This window comes from Erinaceus europaeus, chromosome 14 (genome assembly GCF_950295315.1).
Source record: "Erinaceus europaeus chromosome 14, mEriEur2.1, whole genome shotgun sequence".
NCBI classification, from domain to species: Eukaryota; Metazoa; Chordata; class Mammalia; order Eulipotyphla; family Erinaceidae; genus Erinaceus; species Erinaceus europaeus.
The window spans coordinates 24,870,652-24,885,986 of NC_080175.1; the positions used below are offsets into that span (position 1 = coordinate 24,870,652).

General features: G+C 51.8%; 1 protein-coding gene and 1 long non-coding RNA gene across 10 annotated transcripts in view; one reads left to right on the plus strand and one right to left on the minus strand.

Moving 5' to 3' along the window:
- SH3PXD2A (SH3 and PX domains 2A) overlaps window positions 1–15,335 on the plus strand; it is a 262,938-nt gene that overhangs the window by 216,762 nt on the left and 30,841 nt on the right. The gene's annotated exons all lie outside the window — the stretch shown is intronic.
- Window positions 609–14,187, minus strand: LOC132532761 (uncharacterized). Its single transcript, XR_009544676.1, has 3 exons — window positions 13,799–14,187; window positions 6,616–6,721; window positions 609–2,409 (listed from the first exon to the last, which is right to left on the minus strand). It is a non-coding gene; the product is annotated as an uncharacterized LOC132532761 (long non-coding RNA).

The following is a 15,335-nucleotide window of genomic DNA, read 5'->3' on the forward strand; positions in this document are numbered from 1 at the left end:
ATTCCTCATGCTGACACCAAGCCTCACTTGCAGGGGGTGGCCAGGGAGACCCAGTTACACCTGTGACACCCCCGCACCCCCCCAAAAAAAAATAAACAACCTGGTATGGACCAGTGTTTACTGAAGGGGCTGCCCAGTCCTGGGAGTGAGCTCCCAGAAAAGTGGCTCACTGAACCCCCAAGTTCATTTCTTTTTTAATACTTAAGTTACTGGATAGACAGAGAAATTGAGAGGAATGGAAGAGAGAGGGAATGAGAAAGAGACATGCCTGCAGTACTGCTTCACTGCTTGTGAAGCTTTGCCCCTGCAGGTGGGGACCAGGGACTTGAACCCAGATCCTTGAGTATGGTAACATGTGCACTCAACCAGGTGTGTTATTATTTTTTTATTTTTTATATTTATTTATTGGATAGAAACAGCCAGAAATCGAGAGGGAAGGAGGAGATAGACAGAAAGACACCTGCAGCCCTGCTTCACCACTCTCAAAGCTTTCCCCCCACAGGTGGGGGCCAGGGGCTCGAACCCGGGTCCTTTTGCCCTGTAACATGTCGCTCAACCAGGTGCACCACCACCCAGCCCCCCAGGTGTGTTATTGTTGGGATCCAAGGCAACTCTTGAGAACATGCATGCTGCATGATGTGATGCGGGAGGTGTCACCCCAGCTCCACCCTCCCCTCCTCAGCCAGGCCGCCATGTCTGGGCTTCTGCTGCAATCCCTTCATTGCTCAGGGCTGTAGTCTAAGCACCACAGTGAGAGGAAGTCAGACTCGGGTTCGAGTTTGCCAAGCCTCAGCCATAAAAACGGAACCACAATCGTGTTTGGGAGTGTGTGATAGAGATGCCCTCACTCATGTTATATCTAGCCTGTCAGTATTGCTGCAGGCACCCTCAGACCACTGTGTTCTGGAACTTTCTCTCTGAAGGAAGATTCTATACACAGTGGCCACAAGCCTGCATGCCAGGTCTGTTCTCTTAGACTTTTGCTGGGGGGAGGGGAGTTCTTGGAGATGTCAGGGCCACCTGGAAATATCTGCTCTTGCCAGCAAGTAGGGAATTTTAGACCTTTTTCTTTTTCTCAGAGACACACACTCTCTCTGGATCAGCATACTTTACGTTTTACAAGATACACAGCCATGCAGTTTGTGAAGCATTTTGTGGTAAGAGGAAGGGCAGATGGTGGCATTCTTTTTCCAAGGTGGAAATGAAGTGACTGTCCCAAAGCTGGACAGCTAAGGGGTGAGGTGAGGGCTTCCGGTACGTGCAGAACATTTGGAAAGCGGATGTTCTGAGTTACTGTTCTTGTGGGTTTTGCTTAGTTGTGTGCTATTCCCCAGGCCAGGGGGAGAAAGGGAGCAGCTGTGCCAAGGTCCCAGCTGGGGTGGAAGACAAGCCCAAGATTGAAACAGAGAGAGCATGAAGCAGGGAGCAGGGAGGAAAGCCCCCTGACTCCGTTCCCCTGCAGAAGAGGGTTCCCATGTCCAGCTCAGCCAGCTCCACAGGCCAGAGCTGGGGTGCCTGGGAGAGTGAGTACTCATCTTCCCAGAAATCTACTCACCAGGGTCCTGGTGAACAGGACTTGGGGTGTGAGGGCAGAAGCTGGGCCATTGTGGGCCCAGCCCACACTGCCTTCCCCTTTGTTCAAGGATATCAGGTCTTGCCATGACCTTCTAGGACTCTCCCACCCTGTGCCAGGTAGGAAGCAGTGTCGGAGAGGGGACTAGAGGGTGGCACTGAAAGCCATGGCTTTCCCCGAATACCACTGGATGCAGAGATGAGGGGCCTGGGTTGGCTGGTCAGAGAAGGCTTCTGAACAGAGTGAACTAGGAACAGAAGAGAAGGGGGCTCCCAGCAGCATGAGCCAGAAAGACACACACAAATGCATATAGGGAAGTGTATGGCGTATAGACATATGCCCTCCACCCACAGTGTCTTCAGGAACAGGGCCCAGCTCTGTTTCCTCCACCTTCCACACCATGAGCTCCTGTGCCCCAAAGAACAAAGGTCTACTGGGAAAGCAAAGCCACTTACTTGCCCAGTGTCACAGGGTGACTTTTTTTTATTAGTGATTTAATAATGATAACAAGATTGTGGGATAAGAGGGGTACAATTCTATACAATTCCCATCACCAGAGTTCTTTATCCCCTCCCCTCCAGTGGAAGCTTCCCTATTTATCCGTCTGGGAGTATGGACCAAAGATATTTATGTGGTGCTGAAGGTAGGAGGTCTGACTTCTGTAATCACTTCTCCACTGGATATGAGTGTTGACAGGTCGATCCATACCCCAGCCTATTTCTCTCTTTCCATAGTGAGGGCAGAGCTCTGGGGAGGTGGGGTTCCTGGACACATTGGTGAGGTCATCTGCCCAGGGATGTCAGGTTGGTGTCATGGTAGCATCTGCAGCTTGGCAGCTGAAAAACATTAAGATATAAAGCAAAACAAATAGTTTAATAATCAGGAGCCTAAAGGTAAGAATATAACAGGTGAGATTTGGGGTCTGCATGTTGGAAGAAGCTAGGGAATCTATTTTAGGTATTTTCCAAGAAGCCCCTGACTTTATTAATTTTGCCTGCACCCAATAGCTAACATGCTGGTGGGCTGAAAGTATCGTCTGGGAAGATGGTGTCAGAGTTGGGAATAGGACTAGAAAACTGGATTAGGGCAGGGAGTAGCTCCCAAATATGGAAAGAGTATCTAAATACTGTTAACTGTAAACCCCATTGATCTGACCTAAGGCCGGTATCTATATTTAGCACAAGAGCCTGTGTAACCTCTGCATCCATGTTGGTCTAAGCTCACATTCCTGATCATGGCTATGAACATTCTAGACTCCACTCATTTCAGGACCAGTCTACTTCGAGTAGCAGAGTATGTTAATCCAGCCTCCCTTCAGAGAGTAGGTAAATTTCTACCACTATTATTCTATATTGAGGGAAAGGTTCTATAAAGGCCCACAAGAGCATTTATGATGTTGTTCCTGATGGAGACGATCAGTGATGGTGACGAGAGGGATCTGTTAGAGGTCTAGGCCCATCTATCTATGTGGGAATCCCAGGAGTCCCTGACTAGGACCCCAGATGATGGGATGGCCTGGTGGTGGCCAAAAGGGCCATCATCAGAGTCTCTTACCCTTATCCAGCTTTTGTAGTCCTTACTTTATCTGACAAGGTTAGCCTTAGAATGATTAGAGGAAGTGAAATAAGAAGTAGGTGAGGAGGGTACGTAGGTCTAAGTAGAAAATATTAGATTAAGTACTCTATGGTGTCCTTTTTAGGTCTTTCTACTTGCTTGCTTATTGAGTACAGGGTGACTTTTGTTCCAGGGCTAGGTGAACTTGCTGTCAGCCAACCAGCTGAGGCCCAGCACATCCCCAGGCAAGAAAAATGTGAGCAGAATCCTTTGCAGCTTGTGAAGTGTCCCCCCTTGCAGGTGGGGGGCAGGGGCTCAGACCCAGGTCCTTGTTAATGGTAACCTGTGTGCTTAACTAGGTGTGCTGCCATGCACCCTCCCAGGTTTGTCTTACGTCCAGAACACCAGCCACCTCCCCTTGAATGTGCAGGCTCCCCTATGTAGCAGCTGTGGCTCCTTCCCTTAAGCTGTGACTCCCCAGACTGGAGGTGCTGCCTCCTCAGCCTGTTGTGGCTCCGAGCTTCCAGGAAGGCTGTGAGGTTAGCCAGCCCTCTGGGGGCCATGTTCCTGGACAATCTTTTCCCCAATTGCTTTCTGTCCTTTGAGCCAGTGCCCTGTGGCCCAGCCCTCCCTGCACTCCACAAGCTCAGTGCCTCTTGATCCAGGCAGGGTTCTGAGAGGCGCTTGTGGTCAGGACGCACCTGCAGAATGTGCCGGGCTCTCACACCCTGGCCCAGCCCCTGCGGCCTTGGCCCAGCTCCCCCCAGGGTGGCCTGGCCAATGACCTCCTTCCACCCTCATGCCCTGAGAGGCTTCCTGCCAGCTTCAGCTGCCCATTTCCTGGCTCAAGCATGGTATGACAGGATTGCCACTGGACGTGGCACTTGGGTGGCGTCTCAGTGGGCCCAGCAGCCGGGTGCACTCAGCAAAGGCATGCCAGGTGCAGTCACAGGCAAGACAGGCTCCAGCCATTTGCCAGGTGAATTCAGCAAGTCACTTGAGCTCCAACCCCCCCCCCCTTTTCCACCCCACTACCACCACTACCTCTGTTACCAGTGCTTTTCCCAACAGGCAAGAGGCAGCCTCTAACCTCCATTGTTTCTGAGCCCCACTGCCCCCCCACCCCCTGGGGCCCAAAGAGAAAGCCCTGTTCCAGCTCCAAGGGGGCAGGCGCAGTCAGGAATTTGACCAGGTTGGCAAGTCTTCAGCCAACTCTCTCGGGCAGCCAAATGGGTCACTGGCGGCAGACGCCCCCTGGGTTTGTAATCATGATCACAGAGCTCGTGGGCTCCTGGACACTTCTGGCACTGACTCAGTGAGGCCAAATGCTTTGCAGATTAAATTTCCGGAGGGGGGTGGTGGGGGAGCAGGGAGCAGAGAAAAATGGTCTGGAGCTTTGCTCAGTCACTTTCTGTGCTGTGGCAGCAAAAGGGCTTCGTGTGTGTGTGTGTGTGTGTGTGTGTGTGTGTGTGTGTGTGTGTTCTCTCCTAATTGGGGTGAGGTAGTGGAAGCCAGCCTGATCTGAGCCCCTCCCTCTTCTTTTGCAGAGGCCAATGGGGCTGCTGTGTCCCCCCCCACCTCCCAAGTGCTGATAATCGAAGGAATATGATTAGTGTGGCAGGATTTTACATTAGAGGTTGGGGGTGGCTCACCCCCCTTTTAAATAAAGTAATGTTTTGAAGAGTTGCCCTGGAGAACTGCTGAAAGCAAAGATGCTGACGGGCGTTGTGAGTCATGTCAGCCGAGGACAAGGTTCCCTGGGTGTCTCTCTGCTGGCCATCCTGCCAGAAAGCCAGCAGCAAGCGAGTGAGGAGCAGTAATCACAAACAGGCTGGGATCACTTACAACCGGCAGGATTACTGTGGACTCAGCTTTGATGGGGGAAGAACGTTGTTTTCCCGGCCCTCCTCCCCCACCCTCACATTCAGCAAGATCTGAGAAAGCAAGATCGGGGAGACAGGCTTAGCACACAGAGCAGATGTGACCAGCAGCTAGGGGGCTCTCGTCCCTCTCACTGCCAGCCCAGCCCTAGGCAGTGGCCTCTCTCCTCTGCCTCACCCACCCAGCACCCCCAAATATCTTCACATTTAGATGCAGCTAATACTGTTCCCTGGGTGAGGGCTGAGTTCCCCCAGCAATGGGAGGGGGCAGAACCAGGGTGAGTGATGCCAGCAAAGTGGCCTTTATTTGGCTGCTCTTAGAGAAGAGGCCGGAAGTTGACCTCCCTACCCTGCCTTCCCCCCACCCCCAGCCTCCATAGGACCATCTCACCACCTCAGGGCCCTTGGAAGAGAATCTCCATCTTATTTACTTTTTGGTGGAAACTGGGGGCTCACTCCTACATGGTTTTACCCCTTCAGGTCACCTTTTAATTCAGATAGACAGGGTTAGAGAGAAGAAGAGACCTCACAGCACCAGAGCTTCTTCTAGTGCCATAGCACCTCCCATGTGATATCAGGGCTCAAACCTGGGCTGCACGCATGGCAGTGCAGGTGCTTTACCTGGTGAACAATCTCTCTGGCACAGAAACTCCATTCTAGAAGTGGGCTTCAGTTGGTGGGGAGATGTGCATTCCATTGCTTCCTAGCTATTCCTGTGCTGTTTTCCAGAGTGGTGGTGAGGGGAGGGAGCTATTTTTGGCCTAAGGCTCTCCCCACCCTCCCTCAGGGGCAGGGGCAGTGGTTCCAGAGCTCCCAATTGTACCCACCAAGAAGAAGGGCTTTGTTTTTGTGTCTCATAGCAGAGTCCTCAGTGGAGGCCTGTGGTCAGCCGACCACTTTGAAGGCCTGGGGAGGAGCCGCCCTGTGGGGTCTGCCACATTCCTCTAGGAGCCTCACCCAGGGTTGGGGCTGGTCCTTCATGCTTGGCCTGTGGAGCTTCCTTGAGCTTTGTGTTTCCATTCCTGTGAGGGGAGATGCTCAGGTGGCCACAACCCAGTCGGGTGTGTGCGCTCGCGACCAGAGGATGTGAGTGGACTGCGGGCTCTGGTGCAGGCTATGCACCTCTGGCCAGAACTGCCTCCTGGATTTGGGGCTGACTTTGGGGGAGCCCTGCCACTCTAGATTCTAGCAGGGAAGCAGCCTGGGCCCCTGTGATGAGAACAGAAAAAGGGCCCCACCTCACCACAGGAACTGACCCCTGGTCACCCAGGGCCAGGGCAACAGGAGAGACTGGTGTGGCTAGAGAGCTAGGCAGGAGATGGCAGCCTTGAGCCCATCTGTCACTGTATTTCCTCATCAACAACTGCTTCCCGAGCCCAGCTGTGTGCCAAGGCTTTGTCTGAAACACCAAGCCATACAGAGACTCTGACATGAGCAGAACTGGCCTTTGTTCTCCGACTAGTCAGAGGAGAAAGCTAGCCAAGATAGAGGTCGGGGTCCTAGGAGAGCCCAAGGTAGGAGACCAGAGTCCCATTGGGTGGGGTGTTACAGGGTCTTTGCAAAGACAGTGACTTAGAAAGATGAAGCACGTCTGGCAAAATGACTCACCTGGACAGTGAGGCAGCTTTATCATGTGGGTGATCCAGGTTTGAGTTTGGTTCCCACTATACTGGAGGAAGCTTTGGTGTACCATGGTCTCTCTGTCTCTTTCTATCTGAAAAAGTCAGCCCAGATAATGAAAGGGAGGCAGGGGGTGGAAAGGGAAGCAAAAGAAGGGGCAGGAGGGGGAAAAATGAGAGAATGGAAGGAAAAAAGAGGGAAAGTGGGGTAGGGATTTGAGGCCCAGACACAAGACCAGTGCATGTGGGGAATTCTGAGCCCTGCTGAATGCAACTAACGCTCCAGTCCTATGAAAGACTTGTGTTCAAGTCCCACTCAGCAACTGAGTGGCCAGTATGTGGCCATTTTGCTCCTATTTCCACACTTGTAAATGGTCATAATAATTTAAGGCCCATGTGGCTATTGGGAAGGTTAATTCTGAAAGAGAAAAAAAAAAAAGAAAGAAAAAGTTGTGAAGTGACATATTCATTTTCCTTTTCATTCCCCTAGTAAACAAGGATGGGTCACCATTCAGCCTGGGCAAAAAGCTGTATCCTGGGGAAAGTTAGGAGCCCACCAGATTCCCACCGCCTCTGTCGACTTGTAAACCCTAAACTTATCAAAGCACTTTTTTTTCTTTTATCTCAAAGCAGCTCTGTAGAGGAAATTAGGATATATGAAAACTCAGAAGAAACCGAATTTCAGAAACCTACCTCCATGGTTGGCGGAAGGCCTCAAAAGCTTGCTAGTGATGAGGTCTGGGTTTAAACCAAGGGATTGTATACCTTTTAAATTTTTTATTTTTATTTGATTATTAACATGAAAGAGAGAAAAAATTAAAAGGCAGAGCATCACTCTGGTACATGGGATGTTGGGGATTGAACTGAGGACTTCATGCTTGGGAGTCCAGTGCTTTATCTACTATGTCACTTCCAGTGTCCCTGGACCTGTGTGTTCTTAGCCCAGGAGTCCTACAACATCAGTGTTTCCTGAGAATTTGGCCATACAAATGGCATTGAATCCCATCACTGGAGAAGTATTCCTGCTCTGTTCTCTTTCACTCCTCCTTAGGCTTCTCTGTGTGGGGCTTGTGTGGGGCTCAGTGGTACCCTTTGTTCATTCCTTTGTTTGACCAAGGGAAAAGCTGACCTCCAGCTTCGCATCTTGCTAGAACCAGCCCTTATACTTGCTAGGAATCCACAGAGCTGCTGGGCCATTCTGTGTATGTATCCAGCTGTCCACTGTTTGCTCCCAGGGACTCTGGCTTCCCATGTACGGTGGCAGAGGAAAGTGTTTCTGCTACCTGATGGCTCCCTTCACTGGGTATGCAGCACTCCCTACTGCCTCAAGTTACAGAAAGGCAGTGGCAGATCCCTAAGTCGGACACTCCACCGTCTCTTCGGGTGACACCAGTGGCTCCTGAATCCCAACTGGGACAGGATCCTGGAAAGGCATCGGCATTCATGGTGGCTGCTCCACACACCACGGAGACGGGTCCACGTTGTCACTGGCTGACGTCAGGCGGTGCAGGATTTTGCAAGGCCCCTACTTAACATTCCCCAGAAATTAAATAAGGAGGATACAGAGGCAGGGCTGCCCGAGACAAATTGTGGAGTGGGTTGGTTGTACGTAGTACAGAGATGGTCTTTAAAATGGAAGCTGCCCCCACTGGATTTTTTGCCTTCAATTGAAGAGGTGCTGAGCTCAGCTGGAAGGGAGAGAGGATGGTTGTCAGCCTTATGAAGGCTGTGAGTTGAAACCAACTCAGTTCTGGAACCAAGAAGCCTCCCTTCTTAGCAGAAGAGAGGAAATAGACAAATTCATACATGTTCATTTCATAGGTGCTTTAGCAAGCCAGTTCCAAGAGTAGGAACAGCCCCTGCTCTCTCAGAAGGTCCCCTCAACTCTTTTCTCCAAACTGGAAATTGATGTAGAAGCAGTAGACACACTGCTCTGTACTTCCTGTTCTGTATTCTCGCCATAACCCTGGCTGAAACTGTGGTTGTTAGCATTCCCATCCCACTAATACAGACACTTAAGCCATCTTTCTTGTCATCTCCAGGGCTTTGGCCCTCTGGGCTGTTCTTTTTAGATAGAGAGAGCTAGAGGGAGAAAGATCACAGCACCAGAGCTTCCCACAGTGCAGTGGGGGCCAGGATCAAACCTAAACGGAGCACATGGCAAAACAGGCATCTGCCCAGGTGAGGTTTCTTGCTGGCTTGAACCTTCAACCTCTTTCTTCAGTCCTTTAAAAAATATGAATTTATTCATTTATTGGATAGAGACAGAAACTGGGAGGAAATGGGAAGACAGAGAGAGAGAGAGAGAAAGAAAGACACCTACAGCACTGCTTTACCACTCATGAAGCTTCCTCGCTGCACATAGTAACATGTGCACTCAACCAAGTGCACCACCACCCGACCCTCTTCAGTCATTTTAAAGACATATTTATTTATGAGAGTAGGTGGAGAGGAAGAATCAGAGCAGCACTCTGGCATGTGTAATACCAGGGATTGAACTCCAAGCCTTATCCTTCCAGGTCCAGCACTTATCCACTACACCTCCCAATCAGCTCTGCTGTCATTTTGAGTGGCCAAAGTCCAGTCTAGTTCAGTGTGTGTTTCTTCCAACTGTAGTCTACAGACACCATGTGGTTTTAGGTGGTAAAGAGAGAAATATTAAAAGCTCTTATGTTGTACAGCAAGAAAACTGTGTCCCCCTTCAGTTTATTTCCAGACTTTCTGGTTTATCTCAGCTTGATGGTCAGTACTCCTTGACCTCTGTCTAGTAAGTCTCCCTTTGTAATTCATAGTGGGCCATAGCCCAGCACAGCTCGGAGGCACTATATTGCTTTGTCCTCACTGTATGGTTGGAGCCGGTGGTCCCAGCTGTTTGTTTATGGTGGTGATCCAAAGTTTCCTAAACAAATTATTTTCCTGAAGTTAACAAAAGAAAAAAAAGAGGATTGCTTTAAATACATATTTACTGTGCAAACCACACAGCCTGTGTAGTTCAAGAATATGGCAAAAGTCGCGCACGGTGTGGAAATGTCTGTGGTTTGAAAAGTGCTGATGCAAAGTGTTCTCCGGCCAAGCCCTCGGGTGAGCCTCCTGCTCCAGGAAGCTGTCAGCCTGGGGACCCTGCCTCGTCCGTCCTCTCTGCCCTTTGGGCTTGGACTGGAGGTGGGACCACAGCCTGCTAGCCTTCCCACTTTTCCTGGGGGCTGGGGGAAGTCAGGCCCAGGAGTCTTCTTGAAGCCAGCTCACTCTGTGGGCACAGATGGAGTAGAGGATGAAGGCTCTGGGTCCTCAGCATGTCTGTCATTCAGATGAGGACTTAGGGAAGACAGACGGAGCTACTGTGCTGCTCTCTTCAGCAAAGGAGCAAGCTGCTGGGGTTGGTCTGAAGGGCATCTTCGTGGACATTGTACTGGGAATCAGACCCGGACACCAGCCCTGGTGCTGACCCCTCTTAGCCTGGCACCCGAGTAAGTCACTGTTACATTTTTTGCCCTCAGTTGAAGAGATAGCTGAACTCAGCTGGAAGAGAGAGGTGATGGTTGTCAGCCTACGGGTTCCAAGTTAAAACCAACTTGGGGTCAGGCGGTAGCACAGCGGGTTAAGCACACATGGCGCAAAGCGCAAGGACTAGCTTAAGGATCCCAGTTTGAGCCCCCAGCTCCCCACCTGCAGGAGGCTCGCTTCACAAGCAGTGAAGCAGGTCTGCAGGTGTCTTATCTTTCTCTCCCCTTCTCTGTCTTCCCCTCCTCTCTTCATTTCTCTCTGTCCTATCCAACAACAATGACAGCAATAACAACAATGATAAACAATAAGGACAACAAAAGGGGAAAAATAGCCTCCAGGAGCAGTGGATTCATAGTGCAGACACCAAGCCCCATCAATAACCCTGGACTCCAATAATAATAATAATAATAATAATAATAATAATAAAAATGGGCCGGTGGTGGCACACCTGGTTGAGCACACATGTTACAGTGTACAAGGAGCAAGGTTTGAGCCCCTGGTCCTCACCTGCAGGGGGAAAGCTTCACAAGTGGTGAAGCAGTGCTGCAAGTGTCTGTCTCCTCTCTCTGTCTTTCCCTTCCTCTCAATTTCTGGCTGTCTCTATCAAATAAAGATTAAAAAAAAAAAAAAAAAAAAACTTGGTTCTGGGACTAGGAAGCCACCCTTCTTAGGAGAGAAAGGAAGAGGGGAAATAGACAGGTGTCTTTCATAGGAGTGTCCTAAAACTTCACAGACTTGGGGCATGACAGCTGTCTGAGCTTAGAATCCTTCCATCTCTGAGCCCTCTGTCATCCTCACAGCCAAGCGTGGTGACCCATACAGTCTGAGTGCCCAGGACACCCCCTGTGTGGTTGCACCCAGTGCTTGGTTTGACCATGAATAGCAGTCATCCCTCCCTCTACTCGACTCCTATGCTAATCCAGGTCCTTCCATCTCACCACTTAGTACTTGTCACCTTGTGGCAAGTGACCTGTCATTACCATCTGTTCAGACATATTTTTGGCTTCTGGTCCTGGCACAGCTCTCACTAAATGAATCACAACCACCAGCCCAGCACCTCTGTCATCCGAACAGCCAATAAGACAGGTCCCCAATAGAGCCGCCCCCCAGCCCCAGCCTTGGGTTGAAACCAGTGAATCATGACCCTTCTGAGTCCCCTAAGCATTTTTTTAAAAAACTTTATTTATTTTTAATGTTTTCCTGCTTTATTCATTTACTTGATAGAGACAGGAACTGAGATAGAAAGAGGAACATTTGCAGCATTGCTCCACCACTCATGAAGCTCCCCCACCCGCAGGTATAGAACAGGGGGTTGAATCTGGGTCCTTAAGCATGGTAATATGTGCCGTCAAGTGAGGCCACCACTTGAGCCCAGCCCCTCCCCTATATCAGATAGAGAGCCAGAGAGAAAAGGAGAGACCCCACAGCACTGCTCCGCTATCTGGAGAGCTTCCCCCGGTGCTGTGGTGCCCCTATGTGGTACCAGGCCTTTGTGTATGGTAAGTTGTATACCCTCCCAGGTGAGCTGTCTCCTTTCCATTCATTCTTTATACTTCAGATAGAGATAGACAGATGGAAAGGGAAGAGTCTTGTTTTATCTTCTATCTTCCCTGGGCTACTTTCTGCTTGGGACCTTCTGGCCCTAGGCTCCCACCTCCAGAGTCTGCCTTACCATGTGATGGGTGGGGGACAGAGACAGTCAAGGTGAGTGTCCCCCTCTGTTCTTCTTCTAGAAACATGCCCACAATGAAGCTTTGGTCCACATATACCCCTACCCCCTGCCTGATTTCTCCTCCCAGGGGTCACTGTCCTTCTCTTCCAGCCTGGATCTGAGGCTCAGTTTCCTGACTGCTTGTTTTATGTCCAAATTTCCACAGATCTTTCATAAACTCTGTAGCAACAGCCATCAAGGCTGTCCAGGGCTCCCTGTTCTGCAGTGGGGGCACTGAGAGGGGTGACGAAGGGGAGGGGGCACTGCACCGTCTTGTGTTCTCCACATTCACCCTGAACCCAACCCCTCCCACACCGTGAGCTGCCAGACCCGCACTTTTCAATAAAAACCCCCAAACTTAAGGCCAAATGGCAGTGCCTGAGACTCCGGCCTCCTGAGGCCCACCCATCTCCCTTACCCAGCCCTGGCACCAGCCACAGAGGCCTGGCTCCTTCTGTTAAATGCCCCTGGCTTTGCACTTGACATTAACGCCAGATGTTTGGTGTGACTGAACTGCTTCTCTGCTTATACTAGGATGAGGGTCCCACTGCAGCTCAGTTTTGCAGGCAAGACAATAAGGCAACTGCCTGAGCTCTTGCAGCTGGTAGGGGGCAGAGCCAGGTTCTAGATCCTGACCCAGTAGGCTGGCACTTGAGCTTGTGACCCTGCTCATCCTAGCCCGGTGCCCTCTGCCTGCAACTGCCTAAGAGCCAGGCCTCCTACTTGTGGACTCGGCCAGCCAGCACTGGGCTTCCGGGTCAGCTCAGGGAGGCGGGTGGGCTGGAGCCGGCTTAGGGAGGGATGGCTGTGGCCCAGGGCTTGCTATCCTCTTGCCACAGGCTCTACGGGGCCTTCCAAGCTGTGACGCAGCAGCTGTGCTCATAGCCTTGGAATCCAGTCCTCTGGCACCCCAGGGAAGGCTCCTCTGGGGAGGGGGAGGCCCGAGGGCCACCAAGGCTGGTGTTGGACCAGAAGAATGGTCAGGCAGGAAGGCCAGAGCTGTGGGGGTGCAGTGGGAGAGACTGGGGGAGCATCTCCCCTGTTCCTGTTTGCTTTGGACCCTACAGGCCGCATGCTGGAGTGTGTCTTGGCAAGAGGTGCAGTGACAAGAGCCTTCTGACAAAAAGGGGTGTGTGGAGGGGGGGGGGCTCTGGCAAGGGTGCGGTGCCTTCTGCTGTTCTTAAAGGTGCAGCACACCCTGGGGGCCTGCATTTCCAGTGGTCTCCCTGAAGGAGAAGCCCCAGGTCTGGATCCCTTAAAGCAACACTGGTGACCTGGGCCAAGTTAGGCAACCCCTTCTCTCTCTCTGCATCTTCCCTCCTCTTCCATTTGATGTCCAGATTACCTCCAGCCCCCACCTCCTTCTCCAAACCTGTGCCAATAAGAGAGCACAGAATGCTGCAGATACACACACACACACATACACACACACACGGATTAGAGACAAGTATCTGGATCTGCGACTTCTGTTTTCCCTAGCTTATCTACCTTCTCTCCATCTCATCCATGAGCCTCAGTAGCAGCCTCGGCATATAGCAACTCCATGGGTTAGTAAAGCTGAGTGACCGGGGCTAGGCCTTGGGAAGGACTTAGAGTAGCTTCAGAGGGGAAGAAAAGGCCCCGGAGCCACCCGCAGGCACAGGGATCTCCCCAGGCCCACCCCCACCTGCCTCCGTACCCTCGGGTTTGTGCCAGGCCTGGTGGTGAGTGCAGAAGTCCTGGTCTGCATGCTGCCTCCACACTCCCCACCTGCGTCCGTCCCATGAGGGGCCCGTGCGGGCAGAGAGCCCAGGTCCTGGCAGGGTCTCTACAACATCGCAGGCCTGGAGCAGGGCCTAGACGTATCAGCCTCTCAGTAAGTACTTCAGTGAAAAGCTGCTGGTTACTGTGTTCAGCATATTGCTCTGATACTGGATATCTGAGCAGCCTGGCATTAAGACCAGAGAGGGCTAGAGACCTGCCCCAGGTTACCTAGTCAGTATGTGGTGAAGCCGAGGCCTGTCCTGAGACCCATCTTGGAAAGAGGGAGCCAAAGAACATCCACCCATAGGCTGAGCCCTGGCTTCAGCAGAGCTCGGAAGGGGAGGGTCAGGGAAGGCCTCGTGAAGAAGCTAGTGAGGGTGGGGGTCGAGTGAGGGAAGGAGCAGGCCCCACCAGCTGTTTGGTCTTGGACTGAGCTGTGACTTCAGAAGACTTTATGAACATCCTAATTGTGTGCAGCTGGCCTCCTCCAGCCCTAATGAGCTTATTATCCTCTCTTCTTAAGGTGGCCATTGTGGCCTGGTCACCCTGGGGACAGCAATGGCCTGGGAGTGCCTTCACTTCCTGCTGCCCTGGCCAGGTCCAGCCTCCAGCCCCCAGCCCCTCTCCCAGGTCCTCCCACCCCTGGCTTCGGAGTCTACCTCCAATTCTGTTTTTTTCTCTCTCTCTGATGATCTCTGTCTCTGTGTCTCTCACTCTCTGTCCCCCCACTCTTTCTGTCCCTCCCTTGACTACCGGCATTGGGAAGCTCCAGCTGGAACCTATTTAAGAGACTTTGGAATTGACCCAACAGCTGTAGGTTGTGTTCAGTGCTTATCTGGGCCTGAGCTTATTCTTCATGGAGGGTGCGGGGAGGGTCTCCTTTCCCTGCTCTGAGCTGGAGGTACTGCCAGCCCTCCCCTCAGCCTCAGGCTGTTATATCCCACTGAGCAGGGCTGGCTGCCATGACAGGTGGCTTTGCTGTGCTTCCTGGCTGGGCCCTGCCTGTGTATGCCCACCTGGGTGGATGGCATTCTTCCAGCACTGTGGCATGACCTGGCTGGGGACAGGTGAGGCAACTTTCAGGGGCTTGGCCAGATGGGATTTCCCCATTCAGCATCTCTCAACCTGAAGGCTTAGCCCCAAAGGTCAGGCCTAGGCCTAGGCCCTTGATGAAGGCTGCTTCTGCCAACTGGTCCTCAGGATTACCCACTATTTCCTGCTTCACCAGGTTCTCTGATCCCCCTGTAGGCAGAGGCCAGAGTTCTTAGGGGGCAGGGTTCTTAGGTTTGGCAGCCAAACTGAGCACAGCCACCACCATCAGTCCAAAGCAAGATCATCTAGTACAACCTCACGGAATTCCCTCGCCCAAGAATGAAGACAGGGAGGGTAAGAAAGAAAGCACAGAGGCCAGCTTGGAGGAGGTGGGGAAATACAAGCAGGTGGCTATAGCTGGCCCTTGACCCCCTCACCCTGGGGGCCATGGCTCTTCACTCACTGTGGCTCAAAGCTTCTGTTTAGTGAGTGGCTTCCTGCCTTGTGCCAGACCCCCATGTGCTCTTTATCTTGTCTTCAGGCTGGCGTGAAAAGTAGATGGTCGTCTTAGCATTTGACAGAGGAAGAGGTTAGGTACTTTCGTGATGCCACCAAGCAGACATGGAAGAGAAGGGAATCACTCAGGTCTTTGGCTCCAGGGCTTACACAGTGCCTCAGTTTCCTATCTGCCAGGATATTTGCAAACTCTGCTCTACCCA